The sequence below is a fragment of the Podarcis gaigeae genome, assembly GCF_964106915.1.
Source record: "Podarcis gaigeae genome assembly, chromosome: 13".
In the NCBI taxonomy this organism is placed as follows: Eukaryota; Metazoa; Chordata; class Lepidosauria; order Squamata; family Lacertidae; genus Podarcis; species Podarcis gaigeae.
This window is the reverse complement of record NC_139689.1, coordinates 3,651,807-3,657,806: the sequence shown is the minus strand read 5'-3', so window position 1 is coordinate 3,657,806 and position 6,000 is coordinate 3,651,807.

Here is a 6,000-nt window from a genome sequence, read left to right as displayed (position 1 = left end):
TTATTGTTGCATAGTGAGCATTGCCGACAAGCCAAAAAGCGCCTTACTTCATACCACACACAAAGCCATTTCCGAGCTTGGGGAGGAGAGGGGGTTGCGGGCTACCCCTTCCCACACACGCGGGGGCTGGCTTTTTGCCCCACGCTGTAGCCTTATGGGAGTTCACCGATTGGGTCTGCGTTGCTCCGGGACAGGAGGAAGGAAGTCAAAATGACACCGAGTTGGTTCACATATGTTCCTGCTCTGGTACTCTCAACCATAAAGGGATATTCCTTCCTGCACTCCTGACAATAAAAGGATATTCCTGCTCCTACTCCTATCTTGGAGCAAGAGGTCACTACGTCCGAGAACATGCTCTGGCGTTAGTCCCAGACTTGGGTCTGTTAAGTTGTGGGTTGACATAGCCGACGACCAGCGATTTCTCCAAATAGCTCTTTATTTCGTAAGCTGGAATAGAACTGACTGCAAACAGCTCAGCCGGCCTGCTTTTATAGGCAGCTGGCTGTCAACATTGTAACAACAACAGCCCAGAGTTCCCGCCTAAAATAACTGACGCGGACCTGAGGGAAAACTATCTACAGACCTGAGTGAAAACTATATACAGTATCCCCCTGCTGGCCCAGGGTGAAACTTCACTACGTAACAGGGTCTCTGCATCATTTGTGGTCAGAACATAAGATATGTCTGTGTCTGTTCTACTGGGAGAGTCAAGGCCAGTCTTGCCGTCAAACTGATAAGGGAGAGAGCTGTGTTCTTGTTTTGCATTTGCTCAACGGCTGAAGTTTATGCATTTTAGCTAAGGAGAAATGGGGATTTTGGTGCAGTTTAAAAACTGCCTGCATAGTCAGTTTATGGGTTTTGGAAACCCATTCCTTCAACGCGAGAATAGGGAATCCCCGGGTGTGCCTTCGACCCTGCCCACCAATCAGCGGGCCGGGGAGGCGGGGCCTAGCCTATTTAAGGCCAGGCACGCCCGGGGACGCCCTCTTTCCCCTTTCCAGCTGAGCGGTTTTCCCATCAAAATGGTTTTTCCCATTTTATTTTTGTTTTTAAGTTGTAATCATTCTTATTGTTTTTATTATTGTTTGTAAGCTGCTCTGAGCCCGGCCTTGGCTGGGGAGGGCGGGGTATAAATAAAAAATTATTATTATTATTATTATTATTATTATTATTATTATTATTATCCCACCCACCCTTTAGGCTTAGCTATCTATGACCTTGCTAGGGACTCCGGTTGGTCGCCGCAAGGGGCCTGGTAGGAATTTTTCCAATTTGGCGCACTTCGAGCCTTTTGGTTTTTTTGCCTACCTCGGAGCAAACGTCACAACTTCCGCGGTGTTGGCGGTTAGGCATTGGCAGGGGTTGATTGTTACACAAATGAATGGGGGGAAGGAAGCGCCATCACCTTCCCCCAATGGAAAGGGTAGTCCGGTGGAGGACTCCGGGGGGCGTTGCCTTGTCCGAAACCTAGGGAGGTAAGGGCCTCCGGCACGCCCCCGAGCGGTGACACCCGTGGGATCCTAGTTGGCGTACTTCAACAGGACCCCCACGGCTTGTGGACAACCCTTCCGGTAGTCGATAGGAGCCAATGCCTAAGGCCAATACCTTTCAATTCTGTAATCAATAAAAGTTGTGGCCTTTTTATGCCCATTAACCTTAACTAATGTGTCCAGTGTCTTCATTTCACATGGGGGAGGGGACTTGCCACGCAAACAATAAATTATGAGAGAAAGGCATGGCGACACACCTATATAATAATAATAATAATAATAATAATAATAATAATAATAATTTTTTATTTATACCCCGCCCTCCCCAGCCAAGGCCGGGCTCAGAGCGGCTTACAAGCAATAATAAAAACAAGATGAATGATTACAACTTAAAAACAAAAATAAAATACAACATTAAAATATTAAAATGTAGCCTCATCGCAGGAGAAGGAAAAGAAAGAAAAAGAGGAGAAGAAAAAAAAAAGAGAGAGGGAGGGAGGGAATCAAATTGTCTCCAAGCCAAAGGCCAGGCGGAACAACTCTGCCTTACAGGCCCTGCGGAAAGAAAACAGATCCTGCAGGGCCCTGGTCTCAAAAAAAACATAAACCAAAGACATCCTTATTTCCCGAGCTGGAGTGGATGGTGAATGTCAAGCCTCTTAAGTCAGAAGCACAGGAAATAAAATATCACCAGATGACTTAAAATTGTTCTGGGTCCTCCATCCCTCTAGAGACAACACATAAATTGTATATTTCTACACACCCCCCCCCCCTGAAAAAAGACAAATGTAATCTGCTTTGAGGTGTTTTGTTTTTTCCTCCAGTCAAGCACTGTATAAATTTCATAAAATAATTAAATTAAGTCTATATTTTTTTCAAGGCTTTCTATTGCTGGGCTATTGAAACCCTAGCTGCAGCAAACATCCATGTCAAACGTCCTTTAGAGCGGCAAGCTTTCATGCTATCAGCCCGCACAGTCAGCCATGACAGTTGTGGGGAGGCTTAAACAGGGGATTTAATTATTTTATCTATTTCTTGATACACCTGAGACCATTGGTTGGTATACCTGAGACAAGATTTTATGGCAAAAATGAAGATTTCTTGCTCAAACTGCCTCTCATGCTTGGCCAGGCTATCTGTGCTGTGACAAAGACAGTCAGAGATAGTTTGCATTGATTGATTGATTGATTGATTGATTGATTGATTGTCACTCAGAAATAATCGTATCTTACATTGTGTCAGTGGAATTCCAATAGTGAGATGGCTTGAGATGCCCCATGAGGCAAAAAGGAGCCATGGGGAGTTGAGAGAACTATTCATCGAGCAAAATAGGATGGATGATTTGAATTAAAGCACCTTTTTGCCACCCATGAGGCAAGGTGGGGTGACTGCCTCAGGGGGCAGGATCCACTGAGACAGCCGTTCCCGGTGTAGATCTTTATTCCCCCATTGTTCCTCGTGTTGATCTTCACTCCCCTGGCGGGGAAGGGACACCATTTTGTGGTTCCTGTATCTTCATACATTCACTTGAAAGCACATGGTCCCGTCCCCCCGCCCTCCATGTCTTAGACTGAAGAGAGAGAGGTCACCTCCATCCCCTTTTTGCTCATTCTCCACACGCTATAAATTTTGTGTGGGTGAAGACTGCAAGATTATGTTACCTCACACTTCTTATGGACTATCATCGTTCTAATTTAAGATAACGTACCCACAACATTTCCTTATATATATATATATATATATATATATATATATATATATATATACACTTTTTATTAGTTTTTTAACATATTGCTTTCAACAGTAATTAAACATACTTTTACATCTTATTCAATTTTTTTTTTTACTTCCATCAATCCTGTCTGAAAATTTTCCAATCTAATCTCTCAGTATGCATTTCTTATCTTCCCTATTACATTTCAAACTCATAACCAATATCACTATCTTTTTCTACTTCGTAACACTTTGTATATTTCTCCTTACAAAACTTCTTGTAGTCCTACTAGCGTAATTTGTTGACTACAGTCGCTCTTCAAATAATTCATATACTTCTTCCAAGCTTCTGTAAATCTCTGGTCCCGCAGGTTTCGAATCCTTCCTATCATTTTGTCAATTTTGTCATTTTGTTCCCACAACATTTCCAATGCACAACGAATGGGACAGTCTCTATGGGGCGTCTCCCTCTGAATTTTTCATATATTTGATTTTTTTTTTTTTTTAAGTAAGGCTCCAGTCCCTTTGAAGCGTTCAGGTGCAGTAGCCTCCCCAGCTATACCCAGCGATAGACAAAATGCAACACAAAACCAATAAAACTGCATTAACATAAACAGAAATTCAGGAATAAAGAGAGTGCAATCTTGTGGGTCAGGGAAAAGCTAGTAAAAGGACATGTCTTCAGACAAATGTTTCTGAAACAATTAACAGATGATTCTTTATGTACGCTGCTCTCCATAGACGGCTGGCTCAGCACCATTTATTTTGTTATTTTCCAACATTTAAACCCCAGCTCTCTATAAAATATTCAAGGCAGTTTATAATTTAAAAATGAAGCTATCTTTCACCATGGCAGCATCTACACTCCGGATCTCCTTGCCCATTGATATGTGTTGAAAATTCATAAGAACATCATAAGAACATATTATTAAGAGGTTAAAATCACTCTAGAATGCTGGGGAATTGCTTAAAAACAGTGTTAAAGCTCAAGTGGAGTTGTATACTGCAGGTCAGGAAAGGTACCATAACGGCTAAGAGGTCGCCAATGTGGTTAACAAGCAGAATCAAATAAGCTATTAGAGATAAGAAGGCTTCATTCAGGAAAAAAATGAAGTCGTCAAATTGATAAAACAAAAAGGAACACAAGCTTTGGCAAAAAAATAATAATGCAAGCAGACAGTAACGGATGCTAAAAAAAAAAAAGATTATGAGGAGCACATTGTTAAAACTATTAAGACAAACAAGAAGTTGCTTAAATACATTAGCAGCCCTGGGGGGGGGGGGGGTCAGCGTTTAGACCATTGGATGACAGGGTAGTCAAAGATGTCCTAAAGGAGGATAAGGAGATTGTGGAGAAGCTGAATATCTTCACAGAGGACGATATAAGGCATATCTTGGTGCCTGAACTAGCTTTCTCAGGAAGGGAGACTGAGGAACTGAGGCAGGGAGTAGCGATGAGAGATGAAGTTCGAGGCCAAATAGACAGATTAACAACTGACAAATAGTCAAATGTGGTTGAAATCCATCCACCCAAGAATTCTGAAAGAACTCAAATTGCTGATCTTCTAACAAAAATATAGAACTTGTCTCCCAGATCAGCTTCCATAGCCAATGTAACACCGATTTTTAAAAAAGGAATTTGAGGGAATCCTGAAAAGCATAGGCCATTTAGCTTAATGTCTCTTTCCCAAGAAAACTGGTAGAAAATATGATGGAAGGAAAAGTAAGCAAGCATATAGAAGAACAAGCCTTGCTGAAGCAGAGCCAGCATGGCTTAAGAGCATTAGAAGTGCCTGATGGAATCAGGTCAGTAGCCCATCTAGTCCAGCATCCTGTTCCCACAGTGGCCAACCAGTTCTTCGTGGGGAACCCACAAGCAGGACCTGAGCACTGCCTGCTCCTGTGGCTTCCAGAATCTGGTATCAGAAGTATCAGTGGAGACAGAGCATAGCCAACATGGATTAGTAGCCATTAGTAGCCTCCATGAATTTGTCCAATCTTCTATTAAAACATTCCAAGTTGGTGGTCTACACAGTCTCCTGCAAGTTCCATAGTTTAACTATCTGCTATAATAATAATTCAAAAGCATCAATTCTCTTGAGAGTCCCACGGACTGCAAGAAGATCAAACCTCTCCATTCTGAAGGAAATCAGCCCTGAGTGCTCCCTGGAAGGACAGATCCTGAAGCTGAGACTCCAGTACTTTGGCCACCTCATGAGAAGAGAAGACTCCCTGGGAAAGACCCTGATGTTGGGAAAGATGGAGGGCACAAGGAGAAGGGGACGATGGAGGACGAGATGGTGGGACAGTGTTCTTGAAGCTACCAGCATGAGTTTGACCAAACTGCGGGAGGCAGTGGAAGACAGGAGTGCCTGGCGTGCTCTGGTCCAGGGGGTGACGAAGAGGTGGACACAACTAAACGACTAAACAACAAAATAATAATAATTTTTTAAATTTATATCCCGCCCTCCCCAGCCGAAGCCAGGCTCAGAGCGGCTAACAACAATAAAAGTAACACAGCATTCTAAAATCAATTCATTTTAAAATCAATTCAAAATCAAATTAAATTAATGGCACCCATTGGGCTAGAGTTCTGTGAGGATTACCAAAGGAGGGGGTCAGGCTGTGCCCTGGCCAAAGGCCTGGTGGAACAGCTCTGTCTTGCAGGCCCTGCGGAAAGATGTCAAGTCCCGCAGGGCCCTAGTCTCTTGGGACAGAGCGTTCCACCAGATCGGGGCCACAGCTGAAAAAGCCCTGGCTCTGGTTGAGGCCAGCCTAACCTCCCTGTGGCCTGGGA